Raw genomic sequence first — 24703 nt, 5'->3', positions numbered from 1 at the left:
AGTATATCAATATGGATGTTGATTTAAAAAGAATAAATACTATAATCATATAAAAATTTATTTGAAGATAGAAAATGTTAATAGAATATTTGGTATATAATAAATAAATGTAGGGTTTTTGTTATGGATACCTTATGAAGCTCATCAATAGACACCAACCCCTCATTTTAAAGCAATGATGGCCATACAAATAATGCATTTGTCTTTTTCCCCATATCTAATTTATTTATTATTCATGTTTTTTAGAATAAATTGGACCTCTTCTTTTGGTTTTTTTCTTACAAAACTATATATATATATATATATATATATATATGTTGGTTATTATACAACCTTTGTCATTTGTGCAACCAATACAACCCAATCTCAACCGTCCATTTCATTTGATTAATATGTGATTTTATAGAGGTTTTGATTATTTCCTAATATAAAGTATTAATCATAATTAATGAACTGTATTCATTTTCCATAAATATTTAAATAATAATAAATGAATTCTAATCATTTCCATAAATATTTCAATTTATTGGGTTACATTGGTTGTACAAATGCGATAGGTTGTATTTGAAATAAACTCTCTCCCTCTCTCTCTCTCTCTCTCTCTCTCTCTATATATATATATATATATATATAATATTTCTATCTTACTCATTTGTGAAATCATGTTTTGTCATTTTTATTCTAGAAGATTATGTATACAAAAGCCATGTATACAGGAAAAATCTAATTTATACGGATGATGATAATACAGTTTTATCAAAGTATTGTTTGCAACTAATCATTATATCAAAAGAGTAACCGCACAGAAAGAGAGAGAGAGAGAGGATCAAACGAGAAGTTGATCAATTTGTGAGAAGACTAGAGATTCCAAGATCCTATACGTTTACAAGTGATACAAATGTTTAATCGTATACGATTATTCCAAAGGGACACGAGCGACTTGATGAATGCGAACAAAAGTTTTATGACGATAAAAAAAACATGTGTTTAATCATATCTATACTATTATAAAACATTTGACAAAAACTTGTAAAAACTATTTTTTATGCATGAAGTATTGTTTATTGATACATATTACTTAAAATTTAAGATTACAAGTAAATTATGCATAAGTACAACTTATTAAAGCTCCATATTTGAATTCGCGTAACTAATTGTAGATAAACATAATCAAATATTGGATAAGCATCCTATTTTAAATATAAACAATACAAAATATAATTAAGAAATCATTGTATTCTAACAGAAATACTTAGTTATCATCTTTGTAAAAAAATTATATTATTAAGACTAAATTAAATTACTTCGTTACTAAACCTAAATTAAATTGAATTAAGAAAACTACACCAAAAACAAGAATTTTTAAAAAGGTTTATTTGATACTGATATCGATATATTTTTTTTTAAAATTATGATATTTTCAAATTATTTTATTCAAAAATAAAATTATCGTGTTCTCAAAATCACATAAAACCGTATTATATCGACATAAAAGTAGAATATAACGAAACACGAAAAGCTATATGTATCTCGATGCATTACACGAATACCCTTCTAATATTATTAAATATGTGTTGAAAATATTTTAGTTTTATATGCAACTTTATAATATGATGCACATTGTAATAGTCATCTTGATTTGACATTATTATTGCAATTTTTTAATTAGTTTATTACAATAATTCAAGATGAAATCATTCTTGAAATTTATAATAACCACAAAACATTTCATTCTATACCAACCATTGTTGTCGTTGGCTCATATCGTAGATCTTCCTATTTTTTTAACTTTTGTATATCCCTCTTTTACAACGTTTTAGTGGAGAACATATAGACGGATCAAAAAGGGGGAAAATCGAAAAACAAAAAACTGATAAAGAAGGGGAAATCAATGACACCCACCCAACAACGGTGATAGAGAACGGGTGACGATGAGACGACAAGGAAGAGCGATGACGTTGGACGCAACAGGAACTTATGACGTAGGATTTGAAAACCATAAAACTGATTTGGGTTTTCTTTAGTTTAAACTTCCCAACGTAATTTCTTTTTGTTAAAATGATGCAAACGATTCATTTATTTATTAAAAAATTGTTCAAAGACTTAATCATTCAAAATAACAAAATTAAGTAATTTATTCATCAAAAAAATAGTTTAGAGTTTTAATCAATCAAAATAGGAAAGTTCGTTGCGTTTTTTTAGCTTCTCCACATACCAAAACAGAAAATTACAAATCCCCTGATGGCGGATCAGATAAACGACACACCATCCTCAACGTTATAAGCAGTCTTGTTTACGTAGACTATTTACGCTCACAAATTCGTTCATCCTCGGTGAAAATGAAGCTCTTTTATTCTTTGGTAACCGGGCCTAGCTAACGTGACAAATCCATGGACCCTAAAGATAACAATCACAAAATCTTAGAAGCTCCAAGGAGAAAGCAACCCAGAGAGGATCCTCAAACCCTAGCCTTTATTTGCATTGTGCTGACCCTACTTTTCCAGTAACTCTACCTGAATTTTTGGATCTTCATTGATCCATTATAAAATGTCAACTTTTTCAGCACCGTGACCCTCCTCGCTAGCTCGAGCTGGTGGGAGTAACTTCAAAATAGCATTTTTGGGTCATGAGCGGATCCAACGTCACTCGGAGTCAGCTCCTTTTCGCATAGTCGTTTACCAGAACGGCTTCATCACATTTCTGTGACTGCTGCAAGTCTTGAGGAACACCGACAAAGTCTTTAACCGGCATGGTTATGATGGTAGCATTTGAACTCAAACTCGTTCGTTAACAGACTGCAAAAATTGATATAAATTGATTAGAATACAAGAACATGAGAAGAAAGAGCAAGGTGAACTAAAATACATTGTAAAAACATAACCAAATAAATGTTGCAAAACTGAAGAAAAAATCAATGTGATGAGATACATCCCTGGGAAAACAAAGCAATATGCACAAGCACAAGAAATCTCGAGTACAAAATAAAGAACAAGCCCAAAGCTTCAAGATTCATACAGACTTCAGTATCTTTGCCCCAAGTTGTTGAGTCTTGGAGCAACTCGTAAAGGTTGCTCCTTTGACCAGACGGTCATGGGTTCAAGCTATGGGAACAACCTACAAAGCCCATGAGCCCTATTGCACCATGGTTTCCCAACATACACCACCAAAAAACAACGATTCCAAGTGGATTATGAGTTCTACCTAGGCATGAAGACAACACGGGCATCTAACAGAGTTATGAGATTTTCAGAACTGGTCTAGGAGGGAAAGATTTCTAAGACAAATATTCTGTGTACAGAAACTCATCTAACAGAGTTACTTCTCAATGAAGGATCATTAGACACTCGAATGCTAAAGATTTATAAAACAATGACGAAAGAACACAATCAATATTGGTCACTGATTATGTATGTCTCATACAAGGTCACAACGAAACAAAATGAGATATATCCAAGGTATAGCTCGAGTTGTGTCTTCCTTCAAATGGAATCCTAGTGTCAACAGACTTGTTTTTTTCTCAAACTTTATATGGCCTTAGTATCTGCAATTTATGATTGTTTAGCCAAGTAATGAAACCAAACCAACGAGCCCAACATATCCCACCTCGAGGTGGGGTTTAGGCCTCTTGGGGATGTGATATACACAAACCTGACCTCTACCCCAAAGCGTAAAATGGTTATTTCCGTGAAGACCCCCAACTGTGAAAAGCGTGTGAAAGACAAACATTAGGTATGAAGAACATACAGGAAATGTTGGATAATGCTATGAAGAACACTTGAGGGATTGAACAACATTAGGTATCATATGAGTTTCTCTCAATACACTTTGACTCTCCCTTGTACACTCAAATCATATAAATGAGGAACTCCTTTCATTTAAGGCTCCCACCACTCCAGGAACAATCCAGATCAAATGAATCTTCTTCCTACACGTGCTTTACTAGAGATGCACAAGGCCCAGACGTCCCACACCTGTTTTCAACAAGAAAAAAAAAATCCCACGCTTCTTTCGCCGCTTTGGGTGTAAAAAAAGCATGATCCGGCTTTTTCAGGTTGGGCTTGTTCGGGATTGTTCAGTCCCGGGATTTTTAGGGGGCGAGGTTTTTTGTGCTTTTGAAAAAAAAAAAAGCTTGGCCTAATCAGGCTGTTAGGTTCAGCCTAGGCCTCAGGCTTTTTGGGTCGTAATTTGGGCTCCGGGATTTTTGTGCATCTCTATGCCCTACTACAACTATAATGAAGTTCAAGTAGAGAATCTTAATATACTATCGAGAACACCACTTATTAAAGAGTATTCCCTTGAGAATGATTTGCATGTACCAAGTGGCGTGTATGGCAAATAGGCATGAGAATGGGGTGGGACTCGAATCCCCATCCCCGCCGGGGAATATGATCATATCCCCGTCCCCGTCCTCAATTGGGAATTGGAAGTTTTTTTCCAATTCAAATTTGCAAACAAAATAGATGTTATCAGGTGTCAACAGTGGTTTACCAAGAGTCAAATTCAAACAAAACCACATCAACATCACCTATAATCAAAATCATTAAAATCAAAAAGATCAAAACAAAATTTTAACCAAAACCATGTGATTCGAAGTGGTATATCAATAGTGATTCGGCAAAATCAAATAGAAAAAGGAAGGTCAAAACACTTTTTAAATTTAAAAGATGTTTAATCTAATTCTTTATAAACACTATATTTAACAATAAAATATATAATATATTAAATATACGGGGACGGGGCGGGTTGGGGATCATGTTACCATCCCCGGTTTTTAACTAATGGAGATCCCGTCCCCATCCCCAGTCCCCGGTTTTGCGGAGAGTCCCAAGGCCCGTTCGGGGCGGGTACACCGGGCTCCCAACGGGCCGAGTCTCATTCCCATGCCTAATGGCAAACCTAGACTTGAAAAACTTGGGATGTGGCATTTATGGACCCAAAGTGACCCACAATCGCACTGCCATGGATATCGTGTAAGATCTATAGTATGAGGGATGATGTCCATGACAGAACTAACCGTCGTCGATATAACAAGTGTTGTCCCTCCAAAGTATTACCCTCTTGGTCCCCTAACAACCCCTTGTCAGCATATACTTATTTCAAAATAGTTTCTTAATGCAAGACCTATGGAACTGGCAATTTCGCTACCAATAGCGGGTCTTCCTGAATGACAATGTATTTGTTGTTTTATTTAGTACCACAGTCGATAATGAATCTCAAAATATACCCCAATAGTTCTACAAGCCAACTATGGTGCTCCTCTAGTATTAGCCACTGTTCTAGGAAAAAGTTTAAGACTATGTTAACTAGCATGGACTATAAATCATTGTCCGAGGAAATATTGTTGTTACTTTAGGAGAACCAACACAATGACCATTAATTCAGGTTGATATACTGATTTCAATCAATCACAAGAAGTTAATACTTGACTGAAATACGCAGTGAACCACCCCTTTTGCACCATTATTGCTCCTAACCCATATTCCGAAGCATCGGTTTCCACTAAAAATGGTTCCACGAAAATAGGGAGGGACAAGATAGGGGGAATCACTATTGCTTGCCTTAGCTTTGACTCCTTGGTACATTGGAAGTCATCATTCTATGATAATACCCCGTAAGACCCAAAAGGCCACAAAACTCTCATAAAGTCTTAGGCACAGTCTAATCAACTGGATGCAATCTTGTGGGTTATCCGTACACCTTCCTATGAACAACACATTACCAAGGTATTCTACTCTTGACTGACCAAACAAACATTTTGCCTTTTTTAACTCTACCAACACCAATGAAAGATGGCATCGTTTTCCTCAATAGTGTAGTTTTGCACCAATGCTTCATCAAAAAATAAGCAAAATTTCCTTAATTGGGGTTGAAATAGCTTATTCATCAAGGGTTGAAATGTGGCACGAGTGTTTATTAAGTCGAACGGCATCACCAAGAATTTATAGGTCCCTTGTGGCTTCTAAAAGCAGTTTTGGTAGTGTCTCTTGGTTTCATGTGAATTGATGGTAACCTGATTTTAAGTCAACATTGGAAGTTGTGGAATTGTGTAATTTATCCGGAAGCTGGAAAAATTATAAGGTATATTCTCTTTATTTAGGCTTGGAAATCTACAAAAAGAAGGCCAATCACCATCTTTCTTCTTCACTAGTAAGATTGGGCTTGAAAAATGTCTAACGTTGGTTTCACGAAGTTGGCTTCCAATGTACTAGCCTTTCAATTGCGTTATTCCATATCCAAGGGTAAATGTAATGGTAGACACAAATAGGAGCAACACCTACTCGAAGATTGATGGCATGCTTACGTCCTCGAACCAGGTAGGAGCAACAATGACTTGGGGATTGATATCATGCTCGTGCTCAAACCAATCCACCACCTACTGAATCTATAGAGCTATGTTTTTCATCCAAACCAACCTTGATGAGTCCCTCACCCTTGCCTTCTGATATAATTCGCTTCATATATTACGCTCGTTCCCTCATTCTCATCAAATTGGGGTAGATTTCAAGGACGCCTATGCCTTGCAAATACTATGATCCCCGTCTAAAATCACTTGTCTCTCCACATTCCTAGATCTTATTCTAAGTAGTTTCCAATTAACTTGCATTTCATCCCGGAGATTGTAAGTTTGCAACCATTTCATGCTAAGATTGCATATTTGTTTGTCAATTCCATTGAGAAGAAATTTGTTAGCACCTAAAGCCCTTGACAGTAGTTGTAGTACCACTACATCATGTTGCTCCTTTTGACATCAGTTTTGTGACCACCCTGTAGCTTCCAATATTAATCGTTAATCAGTCCACTGATTTGTGAGAAATCAAATTGTTAGTTGCCGCACTATTGATTAGTACGGATACCTCTTTTCCCCCGTATTCCTGTTAACTTCATTATATGGTATTGTGTGAGGCCTACCATCGAGTTTATGGCATATCATTTACGTCCTAGTTAGAATGTTCCTATGCTCCCTCATCTTTGTAAGTCATGTGGGCTTCCTAACTAAAAGGATAAGTAATCTACGAGTTCTCATCACAAAGGAATCATAATCCCCTTTCCTTTTTCACTTGTACTTTTGTTTTCATCATCTTCTTGAAGATCGGTTGAGAGCATATAGTTGACCCTTGTGGTTCCTAAAGTGCAAGTCTCGCTTGCATGTGTGCCCCCTTGAGCCTTTCACAAGACTTCTCTCTTTTGCATCTTCAAATAATCCATGAATTCCCCCTCCCCACCGAAAAAAACCGCTCGACCTCCTCATAGATTATGCTATTTTAGGCGATCGGGAAAATTTGTTCCATTATTTGTTAGAAACTTAGAACCACTACCCGCTTGTTCCCTCAATGATGTTATCAGCCACTACTAGTTTCCCCTTTCCACACGAGTCGTTTCCTAGTTCCCACACCCCCGTTGTCTTTGACTAACAACTCGGGTTTGGACATTTCAAGCTTTCACCTGGGTTCATAATATTTCTGACAACATCTTTTATGGATTTCAGCTACCTACGATCTTGTGCAACGCTCCATGATGGCAAACCATGTGTCCGTATGTGTGTCTATTCTAGTAAGCTGAGACTTCACGTCAACGAAACATTCAAATATCATGGTACAAAGTTCTTTGATCTCAATTTCCAGCTTCTCCAATTCCACCACCTTTTATGCAACCATTTGATTTAGATTAGCAATATGATGCCTATTTGTTAGAAGCCAAATACTTTATTGAACAAAAATTGATGATTTGGATAACAACATAACTGACTTTTGAGAGCCAAGGTTCTCTCTATGTGCTTAATCTTATACCCAATGGTTTCTATAAAATATACAGGCATAACTCCTAATTCCTCCAAGACCCAACTTATAAAACCTAAAGAAATAGCATATTTGCCTTTCCTAGGCTAAATAAAACATACTTTTTCCTTGTAAATTAGGATAAGGGTTTTTAACTGATCTTCATGGTATGCATAGAATAAGTGACTATGGGAATAAGCACTAATTTATTAGAACCCAAATACGTTAATGAAAAAAATGATGTTCGGATGATGACATAACTTACTTTCGAAAGGCTTTCCCCAGGTTTAATCTAACGTCCAATGGTTTCCATCAAACTAGCATAACTCTTAATTATGCCTGTAGATTGCCTCTACCCTTTGGGCAGAGAAAGGTCTACGTACTACCTACCCTAGACCTTATTGTTGCATGGGATTTACTAGATTTGTTTGGTTTTGTTTGTAATTCCACCTAGACCCAACCTATAGAGCTTATTTAATCAAGGAAGTAATATATTGCCTAAAGAAATAGAATTGTTGCCATTCCATGACTAACTACTAAAGGAAGATCTAATCTTGCCTCAGTACTAATTAGCATAAATGTCTTTAACTAATCTTCCTAGTATGCCTAGAATAAGTTATCATTGGCTTAGGCATGAGCATGGGGCTAACAAATTATTAGACCAATCTACAACTTAACAAAAAAAAACACATGTTAAAAGTTATTAGACCAATTTACAATTCGACCATGTAGCACATGTGGCGTTAAATGGTTTCTTGTCCCCTTTTTTTCCCTTGAGTTGGAATATGGGTTGGATGTACAATTGTGAAGTTCACCATGAACATATAGTAGGAAGATTGCATAGGAACTACTTCGGGTTTTTTTAAACAAAGATGAAAACCCACATGTTAGAAGTTGGTAACCAAGGCTAGAAGTCCAAAATACAAGTTCTGCCTTGTTGCTAGAAAGAAACAAACCTTTTCCTGTATGGCTTTCACTAATATGACAAATCAGGCCAAAGTAAAAGCAAAATAAGTCTTCAATATTAAGTGCATGTTTATTTGATACATTAATGTATGAATAAGAAGATAATCTCATTTTGTTACTCGTTTCGTTTTACTTGTATATATACATAAGTTCTAAAATACATATTTGTAAATCCTGCAACTTCCTAGAACTGATGAATCTCATCACCCATGGATCATGTGATTGCTACACATATGTACCCTTAAAACACAAGTTATAGAAATCTGGGTTGTCTCTCTATGTATGTTTATTGATTAGGGATTTATGTAGTTGGGTCTTTATAATTAAGCATCCACACCAACTGCTACGTAGGTCTTTGATTGTCACTCATGTGAGTAGAATTAGGGTTTCTTTCCTTACAAATAGAGATGAAACCAAAATTGATATGGAAGAATCATTTCTAACTACCTTTTGGGTAACAGAATTATTGATTCTGTTTGATGGAATGATTTTATCAAAACTCAGCCATGGTCCCTTCACTAAATATTTGGTAACACTCTCAAAAGATACCAACTAAGATAGGGAACTGATGCTTTGAATGCAGAATACCTCTATTTGGGCTTCGAAAGTTACTGAGAAAGACACTCATTGAAACCGTTCCTTCAATTCTTTCATTTGTTCGGCTTCAACATTTATCTAGTCCATACAGCTGAATTTGATTGGATTTCCAAATCCCAGATCTCAAATTGTCTTTACACCAAACATATTTCTTTTTTCTTCTAACTCAGACACAATAAAAGTCATTCTGTTGACAGATTTCAAATTGCCCTCTGCAGGATCATTACAAGAATTCAAGTCACTTTCAAGAAATGGATTAAATAATAAAAACGATGTGTTGGTTTCTTCAACTATATCATTCACAGTAAAGAGACTAAACATAAAGGTGAGAAGATAATTTAGTTCCATATTGACATCCCATTTGCCAGTTTGAATGAGCTCACACATGTACAAGTAAAGTTCACCTAAACTGGAGACAAGGATGAATGCACAACGGCAGGAGATAACATGACTGTCCATCATTCGATAGGAATAGGAAAGAGATAAAAAGAGAAACTAGGATGAATGCATATAATGACCAGGTCATGAAAAAACTTAGATCCATGACATAACTAAGCATTCTTGTGACAATGATGGAACATCTTACACAAGATTGTGCACAAGGTTCTACTATGGATTCGAAAATTATGTTGTCTTGCACAACTCTCCTTGAATTTTCACAAGAAGGTTGTTACAGTGACATGAGTTGAATCCATGAGTTGCAACCTTCTGGTCACAAATGAGTAACCTTACATATTGCTCCAAGGCCTGCCCCATAAGGTTCAGAAAACTTAATAAATATGAAATTCACAATTCCTTGAACAACGAAATTGACTAATTGTTGGTTTATGCCTCTTTGAATTTACTACAGAGGAAACTACTAAAGCAACATCATTGAAGTTTCTAGTTTTCCAAGTATTAGAATACCAATGGTTCTGGAAAAGGCATCATCCAGACTTCCATAGGTGCATATAAGCATATACTTGTATAACACACATGCACCTACAGGTCCATCTACAACCAAATTTTTTATCCAGTTTTTAATCCTCAGAACATGAAATAACACCTACAATTGCAAAGAAGGAAGGAAGGAATAATGGACTGGGTGGATCAGTGGATGGACTTTGACTTGTACAGATGGAACTAGCAACCATAAATTTTGAAGCAGAGAACAATTGCAGCTGAAGACTGAACCCAGGTACCTACTAAAAAACGTGTAGACTATGTAGCAACAGGTGTATATATTTTGTAATGTCATCTCAGAAACACTATTATATATTCCCCCAATGTCCTCAAGAATAATTGTTCGAATTGATAAATGTGGGGCAAGTGTTTCCAGTTTAGGAAGATAAAACAACCAATTCATAGCATCTGAAAATTCAAGAAAAGCACATTAGAAAAATAGAACTCCATACGGAGTTCATGAAGAAAAAAAGGCATATTACTTTATTAGTGCCATGACGATAAGGATTGACAGAATATTGATATTTGTACGAGGTTTTCGTAAAAATACCAATTATTTAGATGGATATGAGCATTCAGGAGAAGAGAATACTTAGATTGATATTGTGTGAAAGGACTACATGAAGGCTGGTAAGCTCATCATGGATTTCATATAAACATTCATGTCACCAAACCCTAATTCCAGGATTGCTCTAAATACTTCTACTACTAGCATTTTTTAGATAATGTCTCTGAATCAGGTGAACATCCTTATAAATATAATCACTTTGCTTAGTTTTATACAATTCAGAAGGACAGTAAATATAGCAAAGAACCTAGGAAAAGCATGAACACCAAAAGGGTAATCTAGATTTTATTGTAGTTTCACTAGTCTGTTTAATTAAAATGAACAGATACCAAGAGCAAAGGAAAATTCTTACCAATTCCCACAAATAAGAAACAAGCAAATATTTAATTAGCGTCCTGGGAACTTTTTGGGTCTCATACTCATTTGTTTTGACCATTTAGTGTTTTCAGTTTTCAGGTACTACTTATAGGTTGCAAACTTCTATAACTTAACGTGAGGAGAAACGAAGATGGGGCCAACAAAAGAAAGAATGAGGAGAAATGACATAAACGAATAGCATATATCTTGAATCTCATGGAAAAGGTGCACAAGCTACTAAAAACATGAGTTGGCAGCAAGATTCTTGGGGAACATTTCACAAATGGCTAGAATATGAAACCCAAAAATCTAGAGAACTTCTGTATAATGATAATATAAAACAAGACTCCTAGAGTAAAATTTCCTCACATCTCCTGTTACCAACAGATTCCAAGCTCTTAGTGAAATGTTACCGGAGTCTTGGTGGGATTGTGGTAGGTGATTAGTGAATGTTACATGGAAGAAAATGACAAAAGACCATCTCCTGAGCACTATACACCTATACACTGTGTTGTGTGAATATATATATATATATATAATATCTTTTACAAAGAACATCTAAGTTCAAAGTGAATAAGTTGCTGATGCTAGCTGACATGCTAACAACGCCACTTTCTTGAAGATTTATTTCATACCAGGAACAGCTTTCCACAAAGCCAATGGATATATGAAATGACCTGAATCACAAGCTCAAAGACACCTAGAAAGAAAACTAATAATAAGGTGCAACAAAACATTCCTTGAAATGGTAATAGAAATGAGACAATGAAGAAGTTTCAGGTATAAAGAGGCAGGTTCATTAGTAAATATTTACTTCAGAAAACAAACTTATGCCTTGAAAATTCTTACAAACTTAACATGAACATGTTTCTTTTATAAGTATTTGTTTTATGAAGTTCATTGTAAAATTTACAAAATTCATTTTGATTTTGAAGTTGGAAAAATGGTCAGTTCCTCAAGAGTCGAACTGAATCATTTTCTTCGTGGAATTTGAAAATGTAATACTTGCCCCAATTTATATTCTTAGACAATGTTCAATTCTAATTGGTAAACCTAGAGAAGTCATGTCCTTTCCTGGATTTTTACATTGAGTTATATCTCCCCACCATGCTCTTATTATTAATCCAATTTATTTTCTTGGGGAAGGCTATACATGCTAAATTAATAGTAAGCCTAGAGTAGTCATGTTCTTTCTTTGATATTTACCTTAATATAAACCTCTCAATAGTCTTAGTATTGACATTTGACACTATTACTCCTAATAGACATACTTATTGCTTGCATAAAATCATCATGTCAAAACCATCTTAAAGAGAAACAAGTTTTTTTTTCCAAAGAGGGCTCTTGAGTGGCTTTTGGATTTCTGTCATTGTGCCATAGGACACATTAACTGATAACCTTAAATCCAAGTTCAGAAGATCAGTATCTTTAACTGTAGACACCGTCTCAAATGGCGGTCCAAATCCAGTGCAACATAAAGCTATTAGTGCATAACATACAAGCATTATAAAGATGGCACCTGGGTTTGACCATTTCTGCAGCAAAAAGAAAAGCTTTATGTTAAGTGGCAACTTGAACCTCATCACTTCATGAAGTGAAAAAATAGTAGCTTAATTAGTGCTTTAGTTTTCCACAAGATTTGCATGTTCACATTTAACAACAGAAAAGCATATTAGAGATAAAAGGAAAAATTATGGTCATATTCCTTTGGGAAGAATGGAATTAATGTAAGATATCCACAATTGCAAAAGGACAAAGTAATATGCAACCATGGAAAGCCAGACCTAAAGTAAATCTTATTTACTGGATGATTGTACATTTCAATATGTATTATCTTGGCTTAACCTTAAAAATGTGTGCTCTCGTGAGGGTTCTTAGACTTATCGAGGGAAAAGTTAAAATCATCATGTTTTGGGCATGGCAAATTTAGGATGCCAAGAAAAAGGTCATAAAGATTTCGAAGGATTGGGACACAACATATAAACAAACCAATATTAAAAATCAACGCTTTGAAGGCTATTGATTTAAAAACAACATATCATATCTAATATGGAGTTGCTGAAATACAAAACGATGAAGGAATGATCTCAAAAAAGCTAACAATTATGGGGTTTTGAAGAACGATGATGCTTTTGATCCAGGTAATTATCTTCTTATCTCTAATGTTCAATTTTTTTGTTATCCTATTTGACTAATACTACTCTTGATTGTTAGTGGGTTGGTGTCTAATTATGGTAGCAAGACTCCAGATTTGCACATGATGATGAAGATACTCTTGCTGACTTTAAGTTCTTCCAAATGTGAACATAATTGGAGTGCTTCTAAAGGGTAGTTATTCTCATTAGTACTAATTAAGTTATTTGTTTATTTAAATTTTACCGTTCTATTGATGACTTGCTTTTTTTAAGATCCATACAAAAAAATAGGCTAGACTTTGAGATTGAACAATCTCTTTTAGTTCAATTCAATGCAAAACTTATGAACAAAAAAGAAAATGATGAAATGAGGGGGAGTGTGTTGTATACTAGCAAATGATGTTAGTATCACTCAGTGATGATGATATTTAGTGCCTTGAAGGAGTGTGAAAAGAAATGAGAGAGAGTTTGTTGAAGACGATATTGAATCACATGGTGAAGATTTTAACGACAATGAAATCACGTCCCAATATTTTGATCAAGAACATTGGTGAAGGGCATGAAGTCATGAGATGTTATTTGTTATATCTTATGACGAACAACATTACGTACATCTCAATTATAGTGATTTGCGATAAGTAAGATGAACTAATGATGTTATGATTTATGCATTTTCTTATAAAGGTATGCACCATGTCATATATGCTATTATTGTTAATTGACGAAACAAAATCACAAGTCCATTTTTTATCTATTGTATTCTACACATTAAAAATGGATCACTTAATGATCCACCTGATCCCCGCTAAACTACATTAACTATTAGCCTATTAGGCACTTTTTAGAACACTGAGTCACTGACTGGTTGGCTAAATTTTGAAATCAAAATCCTAAAGAATATTAACGGATCTTTCTAAAACCAGAATCCATGACTCCTAGAATAGAAATGCCCCATGTTATCTGTTACCAACAGATTGCAAGGTTGTTCTGAAATGTTGCTGGATTCTTCGTGGGACATGGGACGTCATTAATAAAAGTTACTCGAATGAAGAACAAAAGACAAATCTTGTGAGCACTATACACCATGTAAAGATGTATACATTGATTTTTATAACAAAACATTTAAGATATAAGTTTAAGCTTAAAAACAAGGATCGATGATGCTAGGCTACTAGCTGATCACAGGATAAGAACAAGACATTTTTATCATGAACAGGCTCTCAATAAATAACAATAACTAAGATGAATATAAGATTTTACGCAATACATAACCAAGTACTGGAAAGAACAAAAGTAATTTTAGAAGAGCCAATGAATATATTAGCCACAAGTTATATATTGACATGATGATTTTATGCAAGTAAAGTATGCGGATGAATATTAGCCAAATGGGATCTTGAGTGGCTTTTGAACTTGGCTTTCTGTCATAGCACTCATTAATTGATAAGACTAAGTCCAAATTCAAAAAATCTGTATCTGGAACTGTAAGTACTTTCTCAAAGCCAAAATGTCCAGATCCAATGCAACATAAGCTATTAGCAAGTAAGGTACGAGCATTATTAAAGATGGTGACTGGCCTTTTAAGCAATGTCGAACTTTTAAGCTCTTTAAACGCATAAAAAGTCTTATGATTTGTGTCAACTTGAACCTCACCACTTCTGAAATGGGAAATAGTAACTTGATTAATGCTCCATTTTCCACTGAAACACTTGTGGATTGAATTATTTATAACTAATAGTGCAACTGTTAGCAGACATGTCGAGTCACAAACTTGGCCATATGTCTGAGCTTCTCCATCAAGCGCTTAAGGATCTTGCTGCACTGTTAAAAGCTCACAGTTGAGGTAAACTAAGTGGCACAACATATATGAGGTCCATTGGTCCCATCAATAAAGTGAAAACTAGTCAAGATTCCCTTGTATTCTCAAACACCATCACTGTAAAGAAGAACAAAGATTGGAACAAAAAACTCCAAGCCTTAGGCACCTACTGGAAGTCTGGCTAGTTTTACAAGCTAAAATGTAGAAAATTCCTTTATGATTAAGTATAGGTCCTATGAACACTCAACCAGTGCATTGTATAGAAACAAATCATTCAAAAACAAGCTATCGGCTCAATATGATAAACATCAGTGTCCCATTAATTAGTAAATGAACTCGATAAAGAGCAATTTAGAGGAACCAATATGGCCTGTATAGTTAATTATGAACTCCCTTGTTCCCTAATTCACTAGTTAATCATATGGATAGACAGCAAATAACTACTGATCCGTTCAAGAAAGATCTATGTGCTAACAGCATACAATATAGAGGAACATATTACCAATCATCTTGGGATGTAAATTTTTGGTCACTGCATTAAATTACAACAAACAGCAAGAATGCTAAAGAAAAAGCAAGTGACCCTCATTAACTATTCTACAAAACTCTAGGGCATGTCCATTAAATTGTAACTTAAATTAAAGGTTCGGTTTTAGAACATATATAATAGCAACTCAACCTGACATGCAAAGAATCATCCATAGAGCAATACCACATATATCACCAACTAAAAAGCCATAAAGCAATATTGTTAAAAAGAATTAACCAACAATACATGGCTACTTGGGTAATTAAAATTACTACGGAAATTATGTCGTACACCCAAAACACCAAGCAGTAATATCCCTATGAAGAAATTCTATGTAAACTTGAACCCTAAATCTCTCTAGGAAACTAAATATCTAAGAAATACGCAATGTTTAAGTTGAAAGATGATAAAAACCTGAAATAAACTAATTAAAGTAACTCAACACATCTTCCAACTTGCCTGAAAATTTCTCTTTGATTTGGTACCATGCACCTTTGGTCATGTGTCCACAAATGGAAACCATTCTCAAGCTTCCTACCATCCCAACAGGAGTGGAGGGGTTCCTGTGTTGTTTTCCAATTTGAAAATCAAAAGACCTTAAAAAGGAAGAAAAACTTGCATTTTTTTTACAAACCCATGTTGAATAATGTACTTATATAATACTATTTCTATACGTGTATGACCGAGTGTGTGCACCTGCAAACGAGTTGTTACCATGTACAAAGAAACCCTTGTTGCTATGCATCATACCATGCTTAAATCAGATCATCTCTTTAAAAGAAAGAAAAAAACAAGAAACTTTTCCTATTTTCTCTTCCTGACGATGAAAACCAATCAGACCCAGATGGTAATCGAGTTTAAATGAGTAAGAAAATAGATTAGGGGACAAAAAGATGAGATAAACTAAATTTGGGAGAAACCAGGAAAAATACTAGAGATGATGATGAAAATATTCAACTTCTTCGAAAGAAAGATAAAGAAACGGTTAAATTGTAGTACCTTGCTAATGATTTCAAGAAAAAACCCATCCTTTGTTCTTCATCAAGAAGAAGTACAGGATTTCAAACTCCAAAGTTGAATATTATAATAAAAAATAATTCATAGAGGGGGGGAGGTTTGTATAAAGGGAAAGCACATTAAATAATAAATCAATCATCATAAATAGTACAAAATTAACAAGGTACATAGAATACATATACATTCTCTACCTGTTTGTATCCGAGATCATCTTCGTTTTGAATCTAATCAAGTTACTGTTGCACACATCAAGGGAATGCTTTTAGAGATAAGGATATAGAGCGAGAAAGAGGGGCATTATAGGAAAGATAAAGAAACCAGATTAGGGATGTGTAATGAGTCATCAAGACTTGCAGCTTTTTCTGTTTAACACAGACACAGTGGTGGTGGTAGTGGATGGTGGGTGGGTGGGTGGTGGTGTGTGTATCGATAGATAGGCCTCTGTCCAGGTGTCGCACCTTTTTCTGCCGCTTCTTCTCGCTTATCGAACGAGACACACACACAGAGAATACACGAAAAGATTATAAAAAGACATAAAATACAACACAGACATCCCGAGGTTACTGTAATAGTTACACCGTGAAAGAGGTGGTGAGAGTAGCTGACAGCAAGAGAAGTGAGCACACGCATAAGTCCAACAAGTGTATAGTTCTCTATACAATTGCTTTGCATATGCTCACTCTCTTCTGTCAGCTTTCTTTCTCTTCTTCTACTTCCTCATCATCCTGTGATGGAAAAACAAAATTAACAACTCAGATCTGAAACCATAAAAATCCCATTAATTTTCATCCAAAAGAAATAAAGAAAAGAAAAGAAAAGAAAAAGAAGTAATACCCATCTCTGACCTGTATCTGCAATATTTGATAATCATTACTCCAGTCAAAACCAAATCAAGAAACTTGTATGCATAGTGTTTTTCAGTTGACTTTTTAGAAAGGAAAAATAAGCCCAGAAGCCATACGTTGTGATTTGAGGTTCTTCTTGAAGGTCAAGATGAATTTTAATCATCACTCCCCTTGTTACCTGTCTTGTATTTATTCCAATATATTAGTCATCATTTCATCATACATGTGGTGTGGTGTGGTGGGGTGGGTGGGGGGTGGGAATGAAAGAGGGAGACGAGAGTAATCAAACACCGTGTGGGTCTCTTGCTCCATCTCTTTTTCTTTACATTGATCATCACATTGACGTGAGGAAATACAATTTCTGCAAGAAGATTTATTTGAAAATGATTGGGGAAATGGGATTTCGTTGTCGACATGGGATTGGTGGAAGAATGGAGAACGTGAATGAAGATAAGAATAATAATACGGGCTTACGTAATTTCTAGAACTGGATTTGGATGGTGGAGTTTTGTGGAATCCGGCGAGTGTAAGCCGTAAGATCGATAAGATTGGGATCTGGGGGACCCGACGCCGGGAAGTTGGACTAAGTCGTAAGCCACAGACTTTGCACAACTCGAGGAACACCGCATAATTATGTCCTTCCATTTTTACTATTTTTTTATCTATACTATGTTATAAAACATTTAATATAAATTTTTAAAAATTATTTTTTATACATAAAATACTGTATATTAATACATATTATTTAAAATTTGAAATTACAAGTGAATTATGTATTAAGTATAATTTATTAAAGCTTAATGTTTGAATTTATGTAACTAACTACGAACAAACATAATCAAACAGAGGATAAACTTTTCATTTTAAAATATAAAAAAATCTAAAATATAATTAAGATAATTATCGAGTTTCTAACCGAATATTAAATTATTATTTTTAATAAAAAAATAATATTATTAAACCAAAAATAAATTACTTTATTATTATACCTAAACTAAATTATAATAAAAAATTAAATTAAATAAGTTACAAAAAAAAAAACGAAAATTATTAAATAATTAATTTAATATTAATATCGATTTTTTTAATTTTTTATGTTATCTTCAAATTTATATTTTATTCAAAAATAAAAACATTATCGTTTTTCAAAACCACATAAAATTATATTACATCGATAGAGACAAATAATAAAAATTAAACATTAAAATGAAGATTTATTTTGCTGCATTGCACGAATACCCTTCTAATATACTAAAAATTACATGAAAATCAAGAGGTTATTTGTTTACCTCTTAACAGTTTCATTAAGATACAATCTCTGGATTGTTAAAAGATGGGTCTTGTTTAGCAAAACTCTTAATAGTTCTAAAATTATGTGAATGATTTTGTATCTTGGATTTCTCTTAACCATTCAGCACCTTAATTTCATCGTAAACAATTATATATTATTTTGCACTATATCATGAGAGTCTCTTAATCATTCAGACCATTTAATCATTTTACACCAAATCATTCGGTAATGTCAAACAACCCCTAAGTTTTTTAAAGTATGTGAGATTTAATACAATTATTAATACAATAATCTTTATGAGAATTTGAACACGTATCTATTTTTTAATTAAACATCGATCTACTAGTTACGATTGCTTAATTATTTTTTATTTTTTTAATTTTAAAATTTTGCTATTATCAACATTTTAAGGATGTAACAGCATAGAAAATTTCATATCGTTTTATGAACCGTTGACATTACTTTTATCTAATTGGTAAATAATATTTATTTATTTATTTGTATACATCATATTCGTTTATAAGTTAAGTTGATATTTTTTTGTAAATAATAAATTATTTAAAATTTATAACATCCAACTACAATTTATTAAAAAAAATCTCTAATATGTTTGTTAGCATTTTTAAATATTTAATTAATAATTAAATATACTAAAAAAGTTGATTTATATGTTATTTTTATTTAGATACAGAAAGTAAATAAATTTTTAATTTTAAAAATTATTTTTATAAGAAGATATGATATTTTAACAATTAAAGAATTAGTAACATAATAAATTAAAAGTCAATAAATAAAAATTCAAATAAACTGTTACAATATATATTAATGACGAAATTAAATAAAAATGAATAATATTTAAAAACTTATCCATCATCTTCACCGTATGTAATAAATGATATTATATAAAATATATTTATATTAGTAGTATTTACAATTATTAGAAGGGTACTCGCGCAATGCAGTGAGATACATTTTGATTTTAATATTTCATTTTATTCTTTATTTCAGTCGATGTTATAGTATGGTCTTATGTGATTTTGAAAAAACGATGATATTTTTATTTTTTAATAAAATATAAACGTGAAGTATCATAAAAATTTGACAAAAATATATCGATATTAGTATCAAATTAACTATTTAAAATTCTTATTTTTTGTGTAATTTTTTAATTTATTTTTTATTATAATTTAATTTATGTTCAATAACGAAGTAATTTATATTTGTTTAATAATATAAATTTCTTATAACGATAAGAATTAATTATTTTATTAAAACTCGATAATTATGTTAATTATATTTTAGATTTTTTATTTATTTTAAAATGAGATGTTTATCCTTTTATTTGATTATGTTTATCCACGGTTAGTTACACGAATTCAAACATAAAGCTTTAATAAGTTGTATTTATGCATAATTTACTTGTGATCTTGAATTTTAAGTAATATGCATCAATGTACAATATTCTATGTATAAAAAATAATTTTTAAGAGTTTTTGTCAAATGCTTAATAATATAGTATAGATATTATAATATTCATAATTATTGTATTATGATAATAAAAAATAAGAAAGATAATTAATCATGAATACAATGATAAGATAGAAGAGAAAAGAGATAGAAAATATAGTAATTAATAATGTTGTAATGATGATTAGTAGTTATAGGGTATAGACTGATGTGTATATAAATTGATAACCTTAAGGTCAATTAGGGGTGTTCAAAAATCCGATCAATCCGATTAACCCAATCCAATTCGAAACAACCCGATTTCTAATCGAGTTGTAAAATTGTCAAACGGTAAGTATTGGATTGATATTGGGTTACTATTATTTGAACCCAACCAAACCCGATGAACCCGATATCCTTTTATTTCTTGGATTTAATATGATTGTTGAATTTCTATTAATATATACATTAGACAATTACACTATCATATATGTTTTTCATTTACACATATTTTCAATCTATTCATATCTCTATATAACTCATTCATATATATGTTCAGTAACTGTGAACATATATATGTAAATGAGAAAATTAACTGAATGTGATATACGTAAGAAATATGGATAAGTTGTATCAAATGGTTGATGATGAAAAAGAAATTATGAGTAGAGAAATAACATATTTAATGTTAGAAGAATATTTTAAAATACCAAACCGTAAGCATTGGGTTGGGTTGGATTAAGATTTTTTCAAACCGTAAGCATTAGGTTGGGTTGTTAAAATATCTTCAACCTGATCAACCTAACTTATGAGCACCCCTAGGTCCATGTATCATATGTTATTTTTCATACGTTTTTTTTCTTTTATGATTTTGATTTAATGTATTGATGCATAATTAGGTGTGAATATTTTTAATGTTTTATTATAATTCAATTATGTATTAAATTGAATGACAATTTAATACACTTCTCATAATTATGCATAATAACATTGATGCATAAAACCACTTGTGTATGTAAAAAACCTCATTGGGACGTTATATACCCGTCAGTGCGAGATCTCATATGTGTAAGCATATCAAATTCTCAATAGTATCTTAAACCCCTGGGGTTATGCGAAGGATCTTCACCTTGAGGTTCGTTTGCAAGACATCATCCATTCTTATACCCTATTGAGTATATTTAACATGGTCATACTTTCACATGCACTAGACTTTTCATATACCACATGCAAAGTATATGTCGTTTTTTATAGAATAGATTATAAACACAACCTTATCTCATACAATGTAGACTTACCAAACCATTATTTCGAAATATTCATCATATAAACACACACACACACACACATATATATATATATGTAGAGCTTGGTTCAAATACTAACCAAGATTTTTGTATTAACTTTGTTAACTAAACTCAACCAATCATATTCCATCTTTTCTTTAAGCTCACATATAACTCATATATTAATGACAAGGGTAGTTAAGTAATTTGTCATTTATGTAACTCCCAAATCATTAATTGGGAGTTACAAATCTAAAAATCTCAATAATTGATAATTATGTAATATTGATATTTTTTTTATACGTGTTCATGTTTTGTAATTTACATTTATTCTATCCATAATGATATTGATTTTGTAATTGTTAAAGAATTTTCGATTGTAAAGATTTCGATATCGTCCGAGTAATATGGATAAACCTATTGGAAAACAGATCAACAACAATGAGAATGAAAAAGTTAAAATCGTCTACGACTACAATCGGAATTTGAATTCATATGTAATTGTTAAAGAATTGTTCATATTGTATTCATATGTATACTAGCTGTAAATCTCAACATTGGTTTGCTACTGAATGTGTATATAATGAAGGAATATTGTTCACAAACTGTTAATATTGTGTTCATATGTACACTAGCTGCATATTTCAACATTGACTTGCTCCTGAATGTGTTCATAATAAATGAACTATTGTTTACAAACTGTTCATATTGTGTTCATACATGTTTTTTTATTTATTACTTTCGTGTACCAACTATTCTTATTATATCCATATTGTTTTCATAAATGCTATACAATCCAAGTTCATATATATGTCAATTTTTGTTCGTATTTGACACAATGATTCATATATATATATATGTGTGTGTGTGTGTGTGTGTGTGGGTGTGTATGTATGTGTTCATATGATTCTTACATTAACAAAAATAAATTAATAAAAATAATGAGATTTTTTGATTTTATAACTCCCAATTAATGATGTGGGAGTTACATAAAAAAGAAAATTACCTAAATACTCTTTTCCCCTTTGTTCACATATGTTCTTTGAAATTGTAAATTTAAAAATTTAATTTTTTATCATGATTAATCACAACCCTTTATTGTAAGAATCAATGGCCAAGATTGGTTAACAAAGTTAACACAATAATTTTGGTTAACATTTGAACCAACCCCTTACCCCTATGTGTACATATATATATATATATATATGTATGTATATATCCCAGTAAATCTTATAACATATTTATCGTATTTATTTAACTGTAATGCTTGATTTATCACCTTAAAAACTGGATGTAATTAATACCTAGTTTATCTATGATATTTTTGTGTGTGTGTTTTATGAAAATGAAACATATAATGTCAAATTATAATGGAATGGAAAGTAAGAGGTGAGGAATTTAGGCGGTGAGTCACAAAGTTGGCGGCCGACATGAAATCTCAGACGTCCAAATTGTGAGATTGCCACCATCTCACATGATTTTATATTAATAATAAATGATATTTTATTACCTTTATAAATTATAATATAATTTTTGTATACGTAACCCCAAAAGCAAAATATTACTCGATAGTATTTATCTATACGTGTCTTATTATTATTTATAAATTATTTTAGTCGTATTTTGACTTTTTTGACATTTACCGAACGTAAAATTTAATATTCAGACGATATTTCTATGATACATAAATAATGTATTTTTTATTGTTTTGATCAAATGATCCTAAAATAAAAAGTGTAACACCTAGAATTTGTGGACATAACATTCTTTTGGTATTTTGCTAACCTTAAAGATACCTGTTTTTATCAAGTTAGATATTTGGGACATGATATGGAGTGGGTGTTATGTTAAGACCTGAGAAAAAAGCCTTCGAGAATCAAAATCAGTGAGCAATGCAGGTTACCAATCGGGATCGGGTTCGGCCGTGCCACAACTCGCTTTAGGGTCTGTTTGCTCGAGAAATGGGTGTGGGTGACCTTTGGCGCGATTTAGCTACGGCCAAAGTCACATTTGATGTTAAATCTAGAATTAGATATGGCAAAAAAGCTCGAAATGATGGTGAAAACTGAAACTTTCGGGTCGAGTTCGGGGCCATCTTATCGGGCATGGGGCAAGGGTCGGGAACAAATTCGGAGAGTTTAACGAGGACGGGGACGGTGATCACCAGCCCGGCCCGGACCCATATGTGTTTTTATTAATTTTAATTTACACACACACACACACATATATCTATATATATATATATAATAATATTAAAAGAAAATACTAACATTAAAGTTTAAAAGACTTTTTACCTCAATACCCCAAATAAGGTTCACGAAAATGTCTAGTTTATTTATCTAATTGCGAAATCGTGATGTTAGTTGTATGATTTTTGAATTTTTGTTTCTTTTTATATTGTAATCTAAGATGTTTGTAATTGGTTTGATTATGTTTGATATATTTAAACTTACATTTTTTAAAAATTGTAATTTACTTTTAGTCATGAAAATTAACATGTTGTAATTTATTTCAAATCTGTTCAGTTTTCGGGTTCGAGTATAACCAACGGCGAACGAAGAATTCAATAGGAAAAGGGAGATTTTTATCCTTAATGGGTTCCCCAACAGGGGTCGGGGAAATTGTAGGGACCCGACGGGGATCCCCGATAAGATCCCCGACGGGGATCGAAGCAATTACGGGGACGATTTTAATTATCGGTTTCTGAGATGGGATACCAACCACCAGCCTGAACTCGGCCCTTTTTCATACCTATCTAGATATATTATTTGAGGTAATCAAGTACTTTTGTATAAAAAATGATCTATCATTTATTTGAAATTATCACATTTAACAATATTTAACAATATATTTTTGTTTTTCATGTTAAAATAGAAAACTATATATGTTTTATTATGAAACGATACATGTTCATATGTGAAACATGTATACTTTTACATGTTATTTTGTATTACAATAAAATATTGTTTCACATGTAAAACAATACATGCTTGCAACTGAAATAATGCATGCATAATGATATGGTATTGTTTCACATATATATGACACAATACATATTCATAAGTGAAAACATATATATATATATATATATATATATATATATATATAATGTTTTCAGTACAAAACCAAA

General features: G+C 32.4%; 1 long non-coding RNA gene across 3 annotated transcripts; it reads right to left on the bottom strand.

Annotated features, from left to right (window-relative positions):
• Positions 1 to 2149: 2149 nt before the first annotated feature.
• Positions 2150 to 17878, bottom strand: LOC112516481. Of its 3 annotated transcripts, none has more exons than XR_003069605.1 (3): positions 17551 to 17878; positions 16897 to 17430; positions 2150 to 2795 (listed from the first exon to the last, which is right to left on the bottom strand). It is a non-coding gene; the product is annotated as an uncharacterized LOC112516481 (long non-coding RNA). The 3 variants fall into 3 exon arrangements; XR_003069606.1 differs by having other exon boundaries at positions 17540 to 17786; XR_003069607.1 differs by lacking the exon at positions 2150 to 2795 and adding an exon at positions 13047 to 16251 and having other exon boundaries at positions 17551 to 17868.
• Positions 17879 to 24703: the final 6825 nt, after the last annotated feature.

This window comes from Cynara cardunculus (assembly GCF_001531365.2).
Source record: "Cynara cardunculus var. scolymus isolate 2C chromosome LG 8, CcrdV1, whole genome shotgun sequence".
In the NCBI taxonomy this organism is placed as follows: domain Eukaryota; kingdom Viridiplantae; phylum Streptophyta; class Magnoliopsida; order Asterales; family Asteraceae; genus Cynara; species Cynara cardunculus.
This window is presented reverse-complemented; position numbering and strand designations above follow the sequence as displayed.